The sequence below is a fragment of the Phasianus colchicus genome, chromosome 10 (assembly GCF_987193195.1).
Source record: "Phasianus colchicus chromosome 10, bPhaCol1.hap1.1, whole genome shotgun sequence".
Classification (NCBI taxonomy): Eukaryota; Metazoa; Chordata; class Aves; order Galliformes; family Phasianidae; genus Phasianus; species Phasianus colchicus.
In genome coordinates, this window is record NC_143445.1 from 13,762,480 (window position 1) to 13,784,764 (window position 22,285).

A 22,285-nucleotide genomic window follows, 5' to 3' on the forward strand; every position below is an offset into this window, starting at 1 on the left:
CAGTTTTTAAAATGGGAAAAGGCACACGTCTGGTGTCAAATGATTGTAACACAAGTAGGAATATATCATGGTCAAAAATATAAACATTTAAAATGCTATCTAAGCTGAACGTTCATTTTGAATGTAATAGTTTGAGATAGTTCAAGAAACTGATTATCAGAAATGGGTCTGGCCATGAAAGCTCTACAAGGAGAAAGGTCCTTTGCTCTCTGCTAGCTGGAAGTGGTGCTAGCACTGGGACCGTTTGTGATGCCATCACCTGGCTCACATGCTGTTTTTCACAAGGAATGAAGCCAGGTGCTTGCCATGGGTTATATACACAAAAGAATCATAATTATTCAAAGCCAGTAAACATTCAGCCATCCTGTGTCAAAGACCTCAGAGGTCTGGGAGTATTTAAAAAAGAATGAATGTCATCACTCAACCAAGGGCCAAGATGCACCAGTGCTACGACCTTGGTCTTATGTTTGAAAGGCAGTAATACGCAGGGCACTGCATCTCTTAATAAGACTGTTAGGACTCTGTTCAGTAGGGTTTTGTTGTTGTTCAACTGTTTCCCATGTTACAAAAAGCAGTCAGATGAAGTTTAAACAAGCTATAACCAATAGACCTGTGAACAATTTGGTGGTTAAGCTTGAGTGCAGAATTTTGTTCACCACTTCCCACAGTTATGTTCTTGCCAGTGAGGCTAGTGGAGGGAGAGGGAACTCCTGAGCTGCAGGCAACCAGAGCCCTTTGGAAAGCGGGCCCGGCGCTGAGCAATCCATCTGACTGTCCAAATAAAATGCAGCAACAATGGAAATGGAATTCATTAAACTTAAACAGACATGATTTTATGCTCATTGGCCTAACCTTGGTTTCTTGTACATTGAAACCTTCCATTTGTGGGCTTGGACATTAACAGATGAGTTATTAAGTAGCCGTGGCTAATTATAGATAGCTGCATCACCTTCATAAAAGGGAGGCATTGTCAAGGCCAGTTAGGGCCAAAGTTGAGGTCTCGTGAAGTTAATCTTATTGAAAAAATCACTCAATAGGAAGTATCTTTTTCCTTCAACTTCCACTGAAAATCAATTTTATGGGAATTTGAACACTTTCCTAAAGTGTTGGCAAAACAACCATCAAAGCAGAGCAGAACAGGTTAGGCTTCATCGTCTGAGCTGGCACTGAGCAGCGCCCATCAGCAAGGAGGAAACCATTATGCCTGTAAGCTTTTCTTTCATTTAGATGATGCACAATATTGTTAATGGACACAGTTAGGGGAATTTGCCTTCCCTGGCTGTATGATTTTTCACATAGTACCATGCTTTGAATGTTCCCACAGACTCAAAGGGTGGTTACCCCAGAGAGGAAGTGCAACGTACCCACCTGACGGAGATTTAGCTTGCTAATGCATTTTGATGAAGCAGAAACACAGTGAGGAGGAATTAAAGGAATCATGAAACAATCATTTCTACCCACAGAAGGAGGAGCCTGCCCTTGCCAGCTGCCCTGGGGCTGGTTCTTGGGTGGGGGTCCTACCTCAGGGCCACGCCAGAGCCTCATCCTCCTATTTGTGTCCAGCAAGGGCAGGACCTGAACAGAAAAAGTGGGTGAAGCTCTGGGCTGGTGCAAAGCAGCACTGGTGCTTGCACCATGAGCCTAGATTGAGCTGCAGGACACTAAACCTCTCCAGAAAGACTGCAAATGGAGACATGTGTGACATTAGCTAAGGCTTCCTAATTAGATGGAGAAAACAAATCTGCTCCACCCCAGGCAGCTGCAGCTCCAGCCAGCATGTTACTTATTAGCTCAAATTATTATTATTATAAAAAACACTTGACTTTCTTGTTCAAAAAGTAAAAAGGGATTAGCAGGGTCTCTCAGACGTCCCTCCTCAGACTAACCTCCACTATCTCAGACAAAGCCCCGACCAGAATAGAAACCTTCTCAGTCCAAGGACAAAACAGACCCCAAACTGCTGCAATAGAAAGTCAAAGGCAATACTTGACAGCACACTCAACTCTGTTTGCTGACTTTTCCTAATGCATACAATAAAGTTCAGCCCAAATATGTCATTGCTGCCAATTACCCAGGGCAACAGCCAGACCCTGAAGCTGGTAAATCAATGGAGGCACAAGGGAAAGCTGCTTTTCCCAAAAGTGAAGTGCATGGAAGATCATAAAAGCAAGAAGCACACAAGGACGGATTAGGGGCTGTAGAACAAAATGCATCAGAGGGGGGGGGAGGGAGGGGGGGAGGTGTTCCAGCCTTTCCCAGCCCCAATCTGCATCAAACTGTCCCCATGGAGGTTGCCCCAATGGGAGGTAAGGGAAACAGGGATGAGGGGGGATGACTTGTCCATCAGAGCAGGATGCCAGGATGCCCCTAAGTTTCAGCACTGGGAGTCAGCTGAGACACCAAAGGAAGCTTTCCCCATAGATGACAAAACCCTGGGTGGTGTGGGAGAGGGCAGCCAGGGCTGATGTTGGCACATTTCATTAAAAATGATTTGATTGGCAAATCCTAGCTGTCTGGGAGTTGGTGGGTAATCAGCATGAGCCACAGCTTTAGTGCAAAGAGCTTCCTTCAACTTTATTTTCGTGTGAAGTGCATTCCACCACACTCATCCCATCTCTGCCACCTCTGCTCACAGACTGAAACTTTTCCCAGTTTTGCAGACTGGAATGGTGGTATTAATGGAATTCAGTAATTTGCATGGAAATGCTTGATATGTCTGAGCAACAGTTGGCATTTTTAATCACAGCCGCATGTGGCTAGGTGCCTGTAAATGTAGTCTTGCAGGTAGCATCATTTCTGGATATAGCTCAAGTTTGGAAAATGGCTGAGACTCAGCCCCACTGGTTTCATCATCAGTTCCTCTGTCCTTACCAGGAAGAGCCATGCTTCCAAAGAGCCCTAAAGAGACACAGGATTCATTTCGAGAGGATTTTGAGAAATGGGATACTTGGCCACTCCCTGCCTGGGCTCCTCAGCACTGTGTGCTGTGTAATGGCCCAGAGAAAATCAATTGGACACTGCATTTCAGAGATAAGGGCTGGGATTTTATTCTGAATAACCTAGTGACCTCAATCAATCTCTGTCCCCAGACCGACTCTAAGTTTGAAGCTCCAGTCAGCAATTAGGTCTCACCAACCAAGAATTGCAGCTGATATCCCAATCAGAATACCTTTATTAACTATTTTTGATGCATATCAGGAGATATCAGCCAACGCATTTAGAGGCAGGCTTCAAAGGACTCTTTCACATGGTTAGTCCTGCCCAGTAGGGCAGGTGAAAGTAGGCAGCACCTCCTAACATGAATGCTTGCCTCCAGCATGGCCAAGGGGCAGGGTTTGGGTCTGCATGCAGCAGTCAAGAAGTGAATTCACTATCCATCAGATCCCAGTGATCCACCTCCAACGAGCACAGAACGCAGGGGAACCTTTCCTTGTGGCATTTCTCAAGCTAAGCAGTCTCTGGAATGAGGACGTGGGGCATTCAGTGATTCACCATAACGCTGGAGAACACAACAAACTACAGCTCAGCCTGCAGTACCAGCCAGCTCCTGTGCTCTTGGGTCACCATGGAAGGTGCTTCTCATGGGATGCACAGGGGACGTTCCAGCTCTGTGCTGGGCAGCTCAGACAAGGGTCCCTGCAAGCTGACAGTGGTGACAGAGGGGCCGGCCGCTCCGTGTCCATTCAGACACCAAGAGCACTGCTGGCTCAGCCTCAGCCCAACGCCCTGGGGCTGGCCCCATCCAGTGCCAGGAGAAAAAGGGGCCTTCGTTACGAAGGCGTTTTTCATCGCCCCGAGAGCTGTGTTCGGCAGCATTGTTGGAAGCAGCAGGTAGCAGTGAAAGGCCGGGGCATTCCCCTGAGCAGCCCCGGGCCCCGTTGTGCTGCCTTTCAGCACGAGCTAAAGGTCAGGCCGCAGCCAGGCTCCGGGCCTCACTGTTTTGTTACGATTGTCACAAGGTAGATTAATCAGATTTACGGCATTAAGCCTTGCCGTATCTTGAGCCTTTCAGTCCTTTCTGCCTCCAAAACTTGCTTCGTATGAACAGATCCTTTGTTTATCCTGCACTTACGGTCTTCATTTGGAGATAAGGAGCAGCTAAAGGGACGGCGGCTGCAAGGGCTGAGCTGCGACCTGCGGCGATGCCCCAAACCTCGCCCATCTCCCCTGCACCAGGGCAGCTCAGATACTCTCCAGGTGAACAGCTGGGGACGGCCCTCTGCACAGAGCCGCGTGGCTTCTGGGAAGCAGCTCCCCTCTAAATAAACACGAGAAGAGAGTAATTCCGGAGCAGGGAAAAATGCCACGACCAGGAGCACAAAGCACAATTTATGTCCTCTCGAGGCACCCCCGCATATGGGACCACTTACACACTTGTTTGCCTTGGTCACTCAGCCTGCAGAGCTGCTGGGCGCTCGGCCCTATTTCATGTTCTGACGGGGATGCTGAGATTCAGGCCCGCGCGGGGCTGCAGGGATCTTTATCCCACTGTGCAGTGTCCTGCTGGCAGGAATTTGTCTGCAAATTTCCCCTCATTGAAATCAGCCGGTGGGTCACAGGACACAGGCTGATACAAGATCTTGATTAGGGCTGGGACGGGTGGCATGGGGAGCAGCAGGCACCTCAGCACACCTACCTCCCCGCACTGCTTCTCACTCACAGCATTGCATCTACCTCTGCTGGGTTTTCCAGTCAGTCGTATTTCTCCAGAGCATATAGCTTTAAAAAAACACCTTATACTTAATCTATCCATATGGAAAAGTAATCTTTAAGGAAAAAGCGATGAAACCAGGAGAGTAATAAACTGTTAAACATGGCTGCAGCGAAACTTGCAGCTAAAATGGAGAAGGGTGGGAAGGGAGTGCCAGTGGCCTTATCTCATGTTGGTACATTTGATTATCCCCAGGGCAGCTCAGAACCATGAAACATAGAATACATTAGTGCATTTGTTTTGAGCACGGCATGCAGATAAGGGGAATTACATGCCACGTTTGGATACTTGGTTTGCATCCACTTTTCTGCCTGAAGTTTTAACTTTTATGCAAGAAAATGAAAAGCAAGGTGACAGTGTATGATGTGTACATTAAAGTGACCTCTCCGTAATGAGAAAACATTTAGTGTGCATTTAAATTTAAATAAGGTAAGCACAATGACAGCCTAAATTCCTACCATCTATCACTCTTTGCCGAAGGAGCTCTTCCCAGAGACGGCTGGCATGCTGAACCCCTACTCTTTGAAAACAAGCAGCGTGGGTGACCTTGCACATAATCTTTTGGCCTGGTGCTGGTATGTAACCCACAGATACATGTAACATTCATGTTGATGGAAAAATGAGACTTCATGGTGAGCTCAGGCTCCCCACGGCACAGAAGCACAAATTTGCAACCAAAGCCAGCAGCACTGCTTCAGGGCTGCATCCTGCACACGGCCCACGTACTCTTTGCCCCATGCCAGCCTCCCACACCCAGCCCTACTGATTCACAAAGACTGGGAGGACTTCAAGTGCCTGTGTTGGTTATCTGGACAGGATGAGTGGGACAATCACATTTGCCACTGTTCTGGGTGCTGCATGTGTCCTGAGACGAGCCTCAGCTCACAAAGTTTTCACAACCCATCTCCTTACTTCACAAACACAGCTCAATTTGTAGATACAGTAAAAGGAAAAAGGCCCCATGTGGGCATTTCCTGGCAGTGCGCAGCCTAGAGAGCGCGAGTCTGGTATGAGACCATACCTCTGATCAAGTGCCTGAGGCTCTGGCAGTAATTCACCCTTAGATAAGATGTCTTTGGAAGAAATGAATGGAATTTTAGTGAAAAATATGATCCAGGTTTGTCAGTCCCCGTGTCCCATGGAAAAGCTGCCCAAAGTCCCTACCTCTGCTTACTCATCCAGCACACAAGGTCTACCTGCTCTATAGGGATAAGGGGTTTGCAACAGTTCTTCTGCATTTTCTTATAAAAAAGCCTTAATCAGTGAACTTCCTAAAAGAAAAGGAAAATAGATGCAATTCATGTTTACAGGCACTTAAATGTTTTGCCAGCATACACTGGCTACTATGTGTGATTATTTTCTCAAGATTGAAGAAAAAGGAAACAAGAGGGACAGGCTGTCCCACCTATGTTTGAATTAAAGAAATGGTGTAATTTCTTGGCATTGTCATTATTTACACTTCCATCTTCTCTCTCCCCCCCACTACAAATTATTAAATCATTAAAGTGATTAAAAAATAATCACAACAGATACCTGGCCTGTTTGATCCCAAGCCTGAATAGGACCAAAAAGAAAATCAAGTCTCTGTGGAAAAAAAGAAGGGAGAAAAAAATGTGTAAGAAGAAAGTTATGAAGGAGCAGCTTTTGGCTTTGATCCCCACCAGCTTCAGCTTTGCCAGGCAGCTCTGGGGAGCAAAGCCAGGCCATTATACAGGAGAGCCCAGGGACAGCATCTTACATGGCCTGGTTGGAGGAAAACAAAGTACTCAGAGGAAGATTTCTATTCTTCACGTAAATGGAAGAAAATAAAATACATATTTGATGTGTTTGGAATGAGCACAGACTTCAAATCACCGAGGCTATTTTGACTTTTATGCAACTTGCCTATTTCAGCTTAAAGAGATGCTGATTAACAGGCTGCCAACCTGGGCTGGCTTGTTCTTAATTCCTAATTTATAAACCCTTCTGTCTGCCCTGCTGAAGGGAATCCAATGCTTCAGGAACGGCCATTAGAAATCAGAGCAATGACAGCAACGAGCAGTAGCAGCCATGCAAATCTAACCTGCCCACGTGGATCTCAATGATCTCCAACAGTAAAAATTAGAGTGGGAGAGATGAGAGGTCATTTCCTATCTATTCATTGCTAACACTGTCTCTACATATGCTGGAGAGAGATTTAGGTTGTTTATATTTTCACCAGATCTCCACTGCTCTTTTGCCTTTGCTGTCATTTAAAGCACAGTCCCCAAACTTTGCATTGATTTCTAGCTTGAAAGAGAAAGATACAATCCTAGAGATGTTCTGGGAGCAAATCCTTCCAGAATTTGGCACTTCAGATAAAAACATGGTGCCCTGAATGTGTTGGTGGTTTGTTCTTTTGTTACATTTTAGGCAAAAATGTCCTAATCTTACTTCCACGCCCTCTCCTTCCTGAACTAAGGGTTTTACTGCCTCCTGCAAACATCTCCCAGGTGGGTCAGACCCCCAGCCCTCCCAGCCAGCATCCTGCCTCTGAGAGCACAGCTCAGCCTTTTTGGAAGAGGAAAGAAGCCTCAGAAAATGAGGAGGTGAGGTAACCTACCACCACAGACACCACTCTGATTAGTGACAGTGACTGGCTCAAGGTCGAGGCACATAGCTCCAAACATTTTCAAGGCATTTTTTAGTGAGAAATTCTTCTTTCCAGACATTTGTGTCAAGCCAGTTTTCAGGCAAAGATGCTCCAGGAGAGCAATCCTCCAGCAGGATACACATTTCCCTGCCCTGCCCTCTGGGTGCTAAATGCAAACAGCCCCACGCTGGCCATCCCAACAGCCACCTCTCAGCATGCTGGAAAATTTGCCCTTAGGAGTCTGAATGGGTGCAGGGCTGAAAATCTGCCACTTTGGAGTATATCAGACATCTCATTTTCCAACTGGAAAAGTGCTTAACTTCAGCTCTGCTGATGAAAATTAATTGAAGACATGTGTTCATGAGACCCAGAGGACATCTGTGTAAGCATTCAGTAAGAAGATCAAGTCTAACTCACACCAAGAAGTCATGTGCTTAACCAGCATCACCTGTACTGCTGGCTGCAGCCATGCAGGAGAAGGACTCAGGGTGCCAGGGCACCCAGCTTCCACTGAACCCACACAGAAACAGCTTGTTTCCTGAGTATGTTTCCAGATGCCACCTCTGCCAACAGGCAGCCACTCCTGAGCAGTCAGTGGCACCTCTGAGCAGCACAAGCATTGCAGAAAGGGAGCCCTTATTTGCAGGAATAGCACAAACTCCCAGGCAGGCAGAGCAGTGTGCACGATAACAATGGCTACACAGAACTGGGAGATGTTTCAAGGCTCAATGTAGGCTATGGTGAGACTGCTACAGAGATCACACGTAGCAGCCAGCTCCCTTTCTACCAACTGTGCATACAGGAGTCCTACATCCCTGTGTCTGATCAGAGGTCAGAGCCAGGACTGACGGGAAACGGTCATTTTTTAGCTTGGAAAACATTCCTTTCTTCTGGATTGAGCATAAATGTTTTTAACATTCCCTCTTCCTCTCCCCTTTCTAAAACATGGCATCAAACTAAAGTAAGAAAACTTCAACCACACCTGGTCAAACAGAACATCTGCTTCAATCCAAGAGAAAAGAACTTGTTTTCACTTACATATTTTTTAAACATAGTAAACTAATTCATTCATTCAGAAATAGCAAATATCATGTTGGAACGCTAGCTTTAAACAATGCAGGGAACTTTTTCAATTCAAAATCCATCTGCTAGTCTCTGGCTTTTTTGCATTAATTCTCTGTCTCTTTTCCTCCCAGATTACCGCCGGAATGCAATCCCAGTTCATGAACAGTTTCAGCTGCCATCAGCATTGGCCGTGCTGCCCCTTCACTGAACAAACTACGACTTCAGTACCACCCAGCATCGCTCCTGCTGCAGAGAGAACATATCACCTTATACTTCATGAGCATTCTGGACTCCACTAGGGAAGTTTGCCCATTGCTGCACCCAAGAAGAGAGCAAGTATTTCACACTTGAGGGCTCAAGATGGGATTCTGCACACTTTTGGGCAGCTTTGGGCTGTCCTGCAGACAGGGTGCTGGAGGAGCTAAGGCAAGCACACTGCTGCCCTGTTGCTGCTGCTAGAGAATGGGGGATTTACCTCATCACAACACACCAACACTCATCTGGAAGCATCCTTAAACAGTCCGAGGGACATGTCTGCTCTGAGCTAGTTTGCACATGGAAGTTAAAGCAAGTTAAGTCCAAGTGTCAATGCAAAGAGCGGTTGATCAAAGAACAAAAACGCAAGAATGCATTATTGCTAGCTAAGGATTTGCCCTGCTGTCAAGCTGCCTCCCAAGCACCTCTCCCGGCACTGTGATCTGCTGGAGCTTGTCACCAGCCCAGAGGCAGAGCACAGGGGATCTCCCGCTGAAGATGAGCACAGCGTGCAGCTCTGCTCTGGGTGGGAGCACGTCTGGAGATGGAGACAGCAGCTCCGGGCAGAGCAGGCAGCCCTGAGTGCCTGCACTCCGCCTGCTGCTGTGAGGGAACATGTGCTGTGCAGACCCAGCTGAAAAAATGTGGTGAGAAGTCATCCAAAAACTCAGCTCAGAACACACTGCTTTTAAAATGGAGATTTTTAAGGGAGTATTTTCATTGCTTGAAAATCTTCTAGTCCCGAAGCAAGAATTATTGCTCCGTTTTTGTTAAAGAAAGCAGTAAAAGCATTTATATGCACAAATCCCAAATGTAGTCTTTATCCAACTATGTTTCCATAGAAAATGCTCCTACTTTCTTGTCTGTTTTGAAGTTGAAAATACCTGGTCTCACTCACTGACAGAATTGCACCTCACGGACCCCCTTGCATTTCCAAGGAAAATAGCATCTGATACTCAGCCAGAGAGTATCTTAGCACCTCCGTCTCCTGTGGATTTTGCCTCTGGCTTTAAGGAGAACAAGACCCAGCCAAGAACCCCCAGCACATGCATTTGGAACTGGCTTGCTCTGCATCCTGCTCCCACTTGTTTGGGATTAGGGAAGAGAGGCATTTAAAGCTGTGGGCAGGCAGGGGTGGCCTTGGGGGGGCCCAGGAGGCAGCCCCAGCTCTGTGTGGGGACAGCAGCACTAACCCGCCAGCTCTGTGTCCCACAGCACAACACTGCCCTTTCCCCAGGGGTTTGTTTGGATGTACAAGAGCCTGCACTTTATGCTATGGAGCTGCTGCCTGCTTAACAAACCTGTTAATCAACAGCTTTTCTCCCTCTTCTCATTGATGCAAATGATGTAAACGAAAGCAAGTCCTAAGCACAGGAGTGTGCTCTTGGGCAAGAGCAGCTGCGAGTGATCTCCCTGCGCACAGATAAAGCCTGAATCACTTGGATCTCACAGTTGGACTGGAGCTATAAACAGTTGGGGGAGGACTTCAGTATTGATGTTGGGCCAGAAGTGCTGTGGCAGTGGCACGTCCCAGACAGCACTAGGCAGGGGTAGGGGCATGTGCAGCATCTCTACTAACTTTCAGCGGCGTGCTGGCTATGCTGCAGCCTGCCTGGGAGCCTGCTCACTTTACAGCACACACCTAAATTTGGGATAGGAGAATGAAAACCAGGTCTTTTTTCCCCACCTGCTAGCGGCTGTTCTGCTGTTCAAGGTGGCATCTGAGCCTACTTCAGAGCAGAAGCACAAGCACATGAAAGCTGAGTTATGGAGAGTCTCCTGACAGGCTGGCAGTGGTCTCGGTGACTCACTAACTTGTGATTTCCTCCGTGGTGGTTTTCCAGCACAGCTGCTGCTGGCCGCAGCACATGGCGCACGCCGTGTCATTTCTCAGAAGGCCAGGCTGTGTGGGCAACCTGCACATCGCCCATGCAGATCCCCACAGCACAATTCAGTAATTGCCAGGAGGATAACAGGCCATAAATCTGGGCAGCTGCACATGTGAGGCACGCATGGTCTGGCTCCTGCAGTCAAAGCATATGTGTTTTTGCTGTTCGCAGTGGCTGAATGTGTTTCTCATTCTGGATTCCCCTTTCCAGAGGAAACTCCCTCCATCCCACTCACTTCTCTCATCCTCTTTATGAAAGGACCTCAGGCACTCTGGAAATGTGGGGAGAGGTTTACACCATTCCTGAGACATCTCTCAACTACTTGGTGCCACTTGACAAACGAGGAAGCTGCAAACAGAGCAATGAAGTAATTTTCTACACACAGCTTGAAGAAGATGCTGGAATAAAAGGTAATCCTCTGGCCCCCCAGCCTCATCTTTTCTCTCTAGGTCTGAAATTATAGTGTCTTTGTTATGCACAAATTTGATTACAAAATGCCTGGGATGCCAGGGTTACAGGTTTATTTGCAAAGCTGAAACCTAGCTCTAGGATCACAGACCTGTTATGAACAAACCTGGGCTAAGGTTTGATGAAGGAAGAAAGAAATCTTTTTTCTTCATAATTCCATGGTGGAAAAATTGAATTTAAAGAGGCTTTGTGAAACAAAACCTAACCTGGCCAGCCCAGGAACACTGCACAAAAGGGCATTGTGCTCTGCTTAAGAAATGGCATGTCCAGTCTGTCCTGTGCTGCTAGGGAGTTTAAGAAAGCTGGACTTGGACAGCCAAGTAACCTGTTGACTTTGTGTCTGAGAGCTGGATAAAACACATCTCTCTGCCTCCTTTCCCTACCTGCTCTTCATAGAAGGCACTTGGAACAAATCAGACTGCATGCATGGCCAGGTGGAGTAGGAAGGAAAGCAAAGTTAGAGGAGCATGGCAAAGAGCAGCCCCAGCCTGAGGTCAGCAGAAAAACTGCTGGGGTTGACCTGCTCACCAGCAAGGCCAGCCATGGGCATGGAGAAAAGGAGTGATCAGAAGAAAAAATTCCCAAAACACTGAGAGCAGCAAATGAACTGGAATAGCTCTACCTATTGGCAGAGCAGGGACAGCACAAGGCTATCACTGGTGTTGGCACTTGGACATGTCCAGCATGGAGTGCAAGACAGCGATAAGCACAACTCCCTTGGCTGCTTCTAGCTGCCAGAGGCAGGGATACTGCCTGCGCACTCTGGAGGATGCCACTTTTGTTTCTGTAGAGCTGCTTATGTTTCCTGAATCGATGTGCTTTTGGACTTCCCTTTCCCCACATATCTAGCCATGCACACTGTTTCAGCTCATGGATTCCACTTATTGCCCACAAATGGAGAGCACTGTTCACCAAGGACAAGAAAACACTGATCAGCTCTCCGGGCATCTTGGTGGGGGCTTGCACTGAAGTGCCTTAATAAGGAACCAGAGGAATGAACTCTGCCTGTTGGAAGCAAATCAGCACCTGTTGCATTTGGCAGCAGAACTAAACCAGAGCAGACAAAAGGAGCTCAGCAGGTGTGTGCATCACCAAGGCATCCATACAGCCTCTTACTTGCATCTCGGGGCTTGTAGCAAGTAAAGGGCTGCCAGCATCAAGATTTCTCAGCCAGTCCATTGCGAAGACCCTCAAACAACACAAGCAAGCTTCCAGAGCTGTACGCTGCATACAGTCTGGTCTCCCTCCCTGCCACACTGGTTTCCTGGAACATACCTGAGACTTCAAACCCCACTTTAATTGAAAGAGCTGTTTTGACCACTTACAAGGAGGCAGGGAACCCAGCCACACTTTTCCAACCATGGAAACCACATGAAAAGCTCTACAAGCAGCTTTCCTCACCATTCCTGATGTTCTTCATATAGCCAAGTCAAAGGATGGCTTGGCCAGAAAGAGGAGATTTACGGAGCTGTGTGTCATAAATCCAGGATTTCACCAACATTCACCAATGGATTTTCTCTCTTTGGGGAGGATGCCTGAATCATCCTTGATGTGGGGTTAGTGATAAAAAAAAATCCAGGCCTTTATAGACTGCAGTATTTCTTTCCTGTATTCTCCCTGATTAAACTTGGTTGCATTTCCAGATCCCTCAGAGGAAGGTACATTTGTTTAAATCCCTCACTTTTCATTCCCTCTGATATTCTTCCCCTTTGGTTTTCAACCATTCTTTTGCATTTTACTGCTGTTGAACACAAGAGAAATACCATTTCATTTATAGCTATAATTATCTCTCTTGTGTCCATATGAAACTATTTATCTACCCTAACGTTCAGTCTGGGAAAAGTCCCCCTGGAACTCAACAGGACAAAACCTGCAGGTCATGCAGGAATAATTTTAGCTGCCTAAAGAACTGAAAAGAAAACAAAGCCTTTCTGGCAGGTTTTAGAAAGAAGCTACAGATTTAATACAGGGTTTCACCTCCGTGGATGAATTTATAGGTTGTTTTAAAAATCCTATGGAAAGTCTGCTTGATTTTCACTGGAGCTGAAAGCATTCCCACTGCAAACACTTTTCTTACAACTGAGCAAATGGCAAATGTGGTGCTGACTGAGGACAGCTTGTCTGGTCCGAGGCTTTGTTAGGTGTTCAATGCTCAGCAGAGCCTCAGGCCCTCAAGGGAGTGCTGACCCATCGGGAAGGGCACCCAGACTAAATAAGCTTCATGTAAAAAAACCCCAAAGCCTTAATCTGAATGTGCTTCAACCTGCAGAAACTCACGTTTCACAGATCTCTTGTGTTCACAGAGCACCCAAAGTCACCTCCAGAAGTTTGGGCAGAATTAACCCGGAGCCTCGGCCAGGCATAGTTGGGCTTTCTGGGCTGGGTGGCAGCAGCACAGCTCAAAGACAGGGCTTCACTCCTGGGGTTCATCCTGTGGGCTCAGAGAGCCCTGGGCTGGGGCTGCAAATGAAATGCTGCCCTGCAGAAGGCCTGCTGAATTGAGATGACTCCTCAAACTTCACCCTGAAACTCAACAGCAGACTCAGGTCTGCTATGATCAGGCAAGGAAACAAAAACAACGAGGTAAACTACAGTTCTTTTCCCCAGAATGAAGCTTTCTTAGAGAGACCTGAAATGCTGCTGTGAAGACTTCTGCTCAGCTGGTGAAAATCCTGTGTGTGGGCTATCTAGCATAAGAGCTGGCAGGCACTGAGATGCAGGTGAATGCATGGCAGAAGTTTCCCTTCAGCTGGAAAAAACATGATTTCCTACAGCTCGGGCTCAGCCCTGATCACCAGAACATACAGCTGCTGCTGGGGATTGGCACCCCTCCTCCAGCCCACTCACCCTGTGTGCAAACAGCCAGCTGTGTGCCCTGCACCATATCCTAGCTGCTTCCACAGCCTCTGCTCCCCTTACAAAAGCAGCTGGATGAGCCCATGGAGGCTTGGGGACCTTATTTCCTATTCCCGAGGAGGGAGGGGCAGCTTTTGTTCCACCAGCTGGGCTGGATGGGGAGCAGAGCAGCCCCTCTCCCTGCCCTCCCAGGCACTAATCACCCCACCATGAACAGCCACCCTGCCACCTGCACAAAACAAAATCCACATGGAAAGTACATCTTTTGCTGCTTTAATGAGGCTATTACAGAATAGCTTATTTACTTCATTATGCACCATTTGCCTTTTCCCTTGCTTTTGGGCTGCATTAGTAATTTTTCTCCCTCTGGATTACAAAGTTGTTTTGTTTTCTTTCTTTTTTTTTTTTTTTCCACGATAAATGCAGAAAAACTGCATTTTGTTCCTTCTCTATTATCTGGGCTTTCTACTTGCTGGTAGGACTGTTTATCAGTTTTAATGGCCGTTCTTTTTCTCTGCACAACAGGAACACTGCTGTATTCTGAGCAGCTCCACAGCCCAGCAGAGATGTTGCTCCCGGAGCTGTGCCCACATAGAGACTGCTGCTGTCTCAGCTCATTTACCCCCCTCTTGTTGTCCAGACTCCTTCCTACAGCACTGATACAACTAGGTCTGAAAACCTTCCCTTTTTGCCCCAAACTGATGTTATATAAAGCTGATTGCACATTTGAAAGCAAAACTCAGATTCATTTCCTTGTCCTATTTAAGCCTCTGCACAGAGAGCTGCGGTGCCCCATCCTTGGAGGTACTCAAGGCCAGGCTGGATGGGCCATGGACAACCTGAGCTGGTGGGCGCAGCCAGCCTATGGCATGGGTTGTGGCTGGGTGGGCTCTTAGGTCTCCTCCAACCTCAGGCATTTCTATAGGTCTATGAAATGATTCCACGACCCTAGCATGGCCTGCAGCAGAGCCCAGCCTTGCAGCAACTTGCTCTGCTGGCTTCAAGGACAGATGGAGCAGGCGCCTGCCTGCCCCCAGGAAAAGTTCGGGCCACTAAAAAGCAAGTTGGCTAAAGTAAAATATTTGTTCTCAATTTCCTGTTAAAATTGGCAGCACCAATGACTTTTTTTTTTCCTTGCAGTATTTTATTAGGAGATAGGGAGTTAATGGGAAAACCCAGCAAAACATAATCTGCCTCTCCTAGCAAACAGGACAAGTCCAGGGCCACATTTCCTTCTCAAAGCTTGAACAAGGACATAACCCTCAGCATTACCCTTGGACACTGCTGAGAAACCTCTGATCCTGTGGCTGGAGGCACAGCTTCACAGCCAGCAGGTCGTTAGAAACAACCCCCTCAGAAATAGCTTGAGCAACAGCATTTGGGGAAATTAACTACCTCTGGCAAGGGCGGCCACAGCACTAAGGTCACCACGTAAGCTGGCTTGCCTGGTGCTGCTCCAGCCTTTGCCAAGCAGACTTGCAGCCAGTCTTTCAGAAAGCAGTGTAAAAGCAGTCCTGAAACGGCCTCTGGCCCACTGCAGTCAGAGAGGGTAAAACACAGGGGCTTAGTTTCTACTTGGAAAAAAACTAGAGTGAAATACCTTAGTGCTGCTTTGACAGAACTGGTGAGTTATTTCTTTTCCCTACTTTCCTTTAAAGCACTAGAATAGCATTAAAACAGGAATTTGCATCAGTGTCCTGAGTGCAACAATAGGCACTGCAGACTTCCCCACTTAGACTTGGTTGTAAACCAAGTGCTTTATATGAAATATTGCAGAGTGATTCATCGCAGGGTAATTAGGCTTTAATCCAACTGCAGATTTATCCACTCAGATTAAACCTGTCCTGGTTGCTAAAGACCTCCTAATAACAGAGGCACTGGTGTCTTATTCTGATTTAGAGCATTTAAGTCTCATATCAAGCTATTAACATGAATTTAAGATTGCTTTATAATATAGGGAAGCAATATAAAGCTATCAGAATTCATTTCCAGATGTGGACTCCTCAGTACAGGAGAGACATGGACTTGTTGGAGCACATCCAGAGGAGGGCCACAAAAATGATTCAAGGAATGGAATGCCTCCCCGTGAGGACAGGCTGAGAGCTGGGGCCATGCAGCATGGAGAAGAGAAGGCTAGGGGAAACCCGAGAGCAGCCTCTCAGTACCCAAAAGAGGCTATAAGAAAGAAGGGAACAGACTCTTTAGCAGGGTCTGTGGCAATAGGACAAGGTGGAAACAGTTTCAAACTAAAAGAGGGGAGATGTATGTTGAATATAGGAAGAAGTTTCTTATAATAAGGGTGATGAGGCACTGGCACAGGGTACCCCCTCCCTGGAGACACCCAAGGTCAGGTTGGATGGGGCTCTGAGCATCTGATGGAGCTGGGGGTGTTCCTGCTTACTGTGGGGAGTTGGACCAGATGGCTCTCAAGGGGCCCTTCCAACTCAAACAATTCTGACTTCCAGTTGAATAGCATGAAGACTGTAGTATTTGCCATGCCACCGCCTTACAGGGTAGTTCAGAACTGTGTGTGCCCACCAGAATGCAGATCATCTCAGAGAAAACAAGAGTTTTCTGCTCTTATTTACATGCAAGCACATCCCCTTCTCCAGGCCTTTTATCTAGGAGAATAAGACTATTTGCAGTATGAGAGAAAGGATGGTGAGACTCTGCATCTCCAGAGATGCCTGTGGACCAGCCCCCACCTTCATTTCAGCATACAGAGGATGAGCACAGTGAATACACAGCCCTTCTAGCAAACAACCTTGTGAGCACCATGGATCCAGAGAAAAGCTCAGGGAGCACCGGAGGAGCAAAGGAACCCTCCAAGGAACCAGGACTCACTTGGGAAATAAACACCCAGCCCTGGCAGCCCAGGGGGCTGCCAAACATTTGTGTATATGGGAAGAAACCCTGCTACCTTCAGCCTTCTGCTCACAGCTGGGGACAGCAACCAGCTTTGCACACAGCAGGCCAGCACAGCACTGGGCTCCCTCCTGAATTTCCAGCTGGCACAACCGAAGCCAACATAGAGCAGCACGTCCCTGCAGGCAGACTGGCAAGGCCAGGATGTGCCATTCTTGCTGGCAGCACTCCTCTGAGCAGGGAGGCTGTGCCCTATGGGCTCAGCTCTCACAGACAGGATTTTTTTTTTTTTTTAATCTTGAATGAGTTTGCCCCAAACCAATCATGAACACAGTGGAAAGTTTCATGCTGTGCAAAAAGTTCCTTCCCATAAAGCAAATACATAGGGCTGGAAAGTTTTCATCCAAATGCCAGAGTGGGAAAGTAGGTCTGCACAGCTGCACCAGGAAAGAAATCCCTGCAAAGCACTGTGCCCACCGTGCAAGGGAGAAGAAACAGTTATACAACAAGCAAACAAATGTGGTGGACAGAAATCACCCTGTTAGAGTCCTAGGTATGGTTTTCACCTGGTGTGCAGTCCAAAGGGCCAGCCTTAATCTGTATGACCTGCATGGGATGGTAACACACCTTCATTTGAAAGGGCCCCCTTTTCAAGTCCATCCCCGCTGTGTATTTAATGGCTTCAAAGACACTAGTGCTCACGGGCTAAATCTTGCCTTGGGAGAAAGATAACCATCGCCACGCACCAAAGCCTGCAGTAAAGTCAATATTGACTGAGCTGCCCTGGTACATCCTGCCTCGCCAGCACTCCCAGGTGTGCAGGGTTCCCCTCTGGAACCACTCAGGTGTGGATGGATGGGGATTAAACAACGGGAGCTGCAGAGTGTGCGGGACAGGAACAGCAACATGGGCTTTCTTGGCTCCTCAAACACAAGCGATTCTGTCAGCTACCAACATCAAGGATGAACTGAGTGCAAATCATGCAAACCTCCAAAAAAGCAGCTGCTACAAAGAGTGCAGCCGTGAACAATAAATGCTGAAAGGAAAAGCCAGTTCAAAGAGAAGCACTGATCCTCCCACAGGGAAAAAAATACCCTCGGGGGAGAGAGAGGTGGAGATAAAGATCAGAAACAATTAAAGAGCAATGGTTATTGAACACACTACCCCTGTGATTAGGGCTCCTGATTTGGCTTATCAGGACTGGGATGGGTGCCATGAATGCACCCAAACTGTGGATGAATTGCAGGGGGCTCTGTCCAAATGCAGCTTGTCTAAGTATGGAAGTGCTGGTGTTGTTAGCACTATGGGCTGCTCTGAAGGGGGAACCTGCAGTGCAAATTTCATGGTAAACATCTGCCTCCATCCTTTAGTTCTGCCCTCAGAATGAAGACATGAGAAGCGAGTTTGCTCAGGCAGAGCCATTTCCGAGTACACCGTGGAGAACAGGATTTGTGATGAGATCTGTTTGCAGGCTGGACTCAATGCTTAACCAGCCAGATTAATAAATGCCAGAAAGAGGAAACAACAGGTAAGTTAAACAGAGGAGAACATCTCTCCACATTGCTAGATAGCAAAAGTATACATGAATTCTCTGCCTTTCGGATGATTTTCTCCACCTCTTATTTAGCATTGTTTCAGTAGAGCTGCTGGCAGCATCACTCCAGCACAAGGTGCTGGGGTTTCCCATGCTGGCAGCTCATGTAGGATCACAGCCGCTTCCTCCCCTCCCCACTTCCTGGTGGAAATCAGAAGTGGGACGGGTGCCAGCTGGCACAGCCCTTCCTTCAGCCGGATTATCTGATGGAGGATGACTGATTAGAAAGCAACATTTATTGTGTGGGAAAGGATTACTTTTCTATCTATTTCTTGTTGAATCCCCTGCCCAGTGAACACACACACCCTGCCATCACAGTGCTGCCTACAACATAGAGCATAAGGGTTTCATCTCACTGCTCATCAGGCAAGAGTGATGCAGGTAAATAATGACTTGGTCCTTAAAACATCTCTTCATTTTGTTGCAAGTCTTTCTGTATAAAGTGCTGGTAATAATAAGAGGTTAACGTGAGAGCACCCAGTACTCAAAATTGGAGCAGCCTGGTTATTTTGGATTGGACACACAAGCCAGGGATCATGATTTCTTTGGCCAAATGAAGGCAAACCTTGGAAACACTTCAAATGGTCCTTTTTATAGGTTTCAAACTCACTTTAGGCAAATATTTGCTAACGACTTCAGAACCGACCACGCCAATAAGCTCATATGCTAAAAACTGCAGCAGAAAAGCGAATACAAAAGGACTGCAAGCACTGCAGTCAGCCGAAACGCTGACCTGAGCAGACTTCAATCCTTCGCCTTCATGAGGTCTGTCTGGGTGCACAAAAATTCAAGTGCTTCCTTTCAACATGCCTGGTCATTCCTATAGCCTGTCACTGCCACAGAGTGCTGAAAGCTGCAGCAGCTCTTCAAGTCATGCAGCTCTGAGCACTGCACAGCTCTGTCATCACACGCTGTTATCACACTGCACGTACCAAGCAGCACTGACAACGAACCAGCCTGCCACAAGATAGGAGCAGCACACCTGAAACAAACCAGGAGCCAGGCATTGCACAGACACTGAATGTATTTTACTTATCCAGACTAAAAATACATTTGTGCCAGAGTCCATTTGAGGTTCATGTCCACAAGAACTGTTTGCTCCTCCCTGCACTGCTGTAAGGGAAGAAGGGGAAACTCATGCAGACACAAGCTGACAGGATCTGCCCAGCTCCTGCAGGGCTGCAGTTCTTGCCATAAGCACGACACAAGCCACAGACCATCAGTAGAAACTTTCCAATGACAGGAAAGAAAGGAGCAAAGCCACAACAGCAATTAAAATGCTCAGACCTCTGAATTCAAAATGCCTGCCCTCTTCAGAGGCTCCATCCTGAAACACCCATGCCCTCCACACCCCATCCCAGACAACGAGCTCCTTTTCCTTAGACACCAACTTTTTTTTTTTTCAGACTCTCTGTAAAAACATGAGGTCTTCCTTGTGACATGGTAGAAACGAAAGCACACAGAGCCTGATAGGTTAAGGTTAAGATATATTGGCTTAATCCTGTCAGAACTTTAATGGAGATTATATAGGGACAGGCACTGACCAGGGGGAGGGAGAGAGGTGTAAATAATCTAGAGGAGTGTGGACTTGTTGGCAGGGTGGATTTATGCCCTGCCTTAATAAAGTGCCCTTTCATCTCTGGAACCTGGGCTCAGAAGCCAGTCTAGACAGGAATTAATGGGGCTCCTTCTCTGCTTACAGTTCTCAAGGTTTCCCAACACCCAGCATGCTCACGTGCAGCCAGGAAGTGCAGATTTACAGGGCATGCCATGAGCTCAGTTGGCCATGGATGCTACCTTCTGCAGGGAGCTTTTAAAGTGTGAGCTCTGACCATTCATCCAGGAGGGTTTGCTGCCAGACCAGGGGAGAAATTCCCTCTATAACATGTTGCTTACCACCCTAAGACAAAGCCTGGCAATGGGAAGCCTGTTGTGAAGGGATGGACTAGAGGATGCCAAGAAAACAGTGTTGAGCACCACTTTGGACCAGGACTGGGTTCTGCCTGGAGACCCTATTCATACCAATTCAATACTCAAGGCAATATGCAGCGCTAGGACCTGCATCAAGTCTCCTACAGCAAAGGAAAATGGCTAACCTCTCTGTTTGCAGCAAACCTTTACTTCTGTTTTCTTGTCCCCTCCTTGTCCACCTGTCCAAAAGCACAGGTGGGAATGGAGCACCTGAAAACCTTTCTCAGTAATGTATCTGAGATACCACAGAAGCATGCAGGCATAAGAAGCAAGGAAAACTATGAGCAAAAGTGCACACATTCACTGTGAATTGAACTATTCAAAGCAAAAGAGATTGGGGAAATATTTGTAAGGGATTGTCTTTTCCTCAAACCCTTAGATCACTATTTCAGAAGGCAGAAACTCCAATCTCCAGCCATGCACAAGGACCCCCAGATGCAGAGACATTCAGCTACTAATTTTACAGCTGTTTAATTTTCAGCAAGGAGAGACACAGAGCAGCAGGATGCACTGCTGGCTATTAGGAAACCTCTTTATGATGCAAAGCTTGCATGTTGCCTAAGTACAAGGACTCCAACAAGTTTGGATTGAGCCACAAAGAAAGGGAATCAAAGAACAAATAGGTCTCCAAAGGCACAGCAAGAGGTAAGAGCCCACAGAATTCCATGAAGGACAAGTGATAGATTCTCTTCCCAATGTATTGGGAATTTTGAGTTTTACCTCAGCAGCTCTCTGTTAGACAGTTAGGCTACTCTAGGACAGCGTAATTGGTAAACTCAAACTCTTGAAGAAGGATATGCTAAAGTCACAGATGATATCTAAGCAGTCTTCTCCACAGCGTTCAATTCCACAAAAACAATTGCTCCCATTGACATTCATCATTGCCAGTTGCCCAGGCAAGCCACAAAACTAGCACCCATGCCCCAAAATCTCTTAGGCCTACCTTGCAAAGCAGGGGCTGCTACTGGAACTCCCAGGCAAAAATGCAAGCTCTCCTTTGCACTCACATGATAGTTTTAAACTTCTCACTACCTGTAAGGAAAGGAAGGTGCAGATAAATGGGTGGGAGACAGACAGTGCTTCACACGGAGGAACAACCAAGAAAGCCCCAGGGCTTTACCTGCCCCAGCTCCCGCCTGAATGGGGCAGAAGACCGTGCTGCACGCAGCTAGCTGGCAAGCCTCAGTGTTACCCCACAGCTCTGCAGCCCATTTTTGTTCATGCAGGAAAACTGGATGCTATCTTGCCTACAGCTTTCCTCTATTGGCTGACTGAAGGTACCAGAGCTCCTTTTCATCCCACCGGTCTCAGCTGGTCTTGAGTCCAGGTGCTTGCCATTAGCACATGAGCACAGGCAGCAGATGGGAAGCTGCCACCTGGCACTGCTGACAGGTGCTGTTCCTCTACCTGCTCCTTGTGGCTCTGCCACCCACCCAGCGAATGGCAGAGCAGGGTTAGTAGTTGCCGGGCTTTCTGGGGAGCAGTTTGGGGCCCAAGAGTGCATGGGCAATTGGCACAACTGAGCAAGAGGCTGCCCACTCTGTGGGGCAAATGGCACTGGCATGAGCTTTTCTTCTCCTCCCACCTGCACTGTTCTTGCCAGTGCCTTGCAGATGCTAATCACCTCGGAGTAGTCTGCCTCTGTGCTGGGGAACACCTGCAGTGAGCTTCCATAGCTCCCACAGCTCCAAAAAGCATTTGGCAAGGAAGACTTGTGGCTGCACATCCCAGTGGTTGTAAGCCTTTGGAGCCCAGCTCCTGTGCTGGACCCAGTTCTGCTGGGCTTTTGGTGTAGGTGTAAGGAAGTCAGGGCAGAAGATGTGGAGCAGGGGAATGTGAAAACAAAAATCGAAAACATTTAGGGCTAGTTGGGATGGACCCTGCACCTTAATGAGGCAATCATGGCTTGTGCCCTGGTGCAGAGAGGGGCAAACCTAGCGCAGCAGAGGTGCCTGCTCTTCTCCGAGTTGGCTGTGAGCTGAAGTCTTCCATTCGTGGAA

General features: G+C 47.5%; 1 long non-coding RNA gene across 1 annotated transcript; it reads right to left on the reverse strand.

Moving 5' to 3' along the window:
* Positions 1–9,548: 9,548 nt before the first annotated feature.
* LOC149916617 (uncharacterized) lies at positions 9,549–21,652 on the reverse strand. Its single transcript, XR_016469461.1, has 3 exons — positions 21,406–21,652; positions 21,229–21,317; positions 9,549–10,879 (listed from the first exon to the last, which is right to left on the reverse strand). It is a non-coding gene; the product is annotated as an uncharacterized LOC149916617 (long non-coding RNA).
* Between the last annotated feature and the right edge of the window lie 633 nt (positions 21,653–22,285).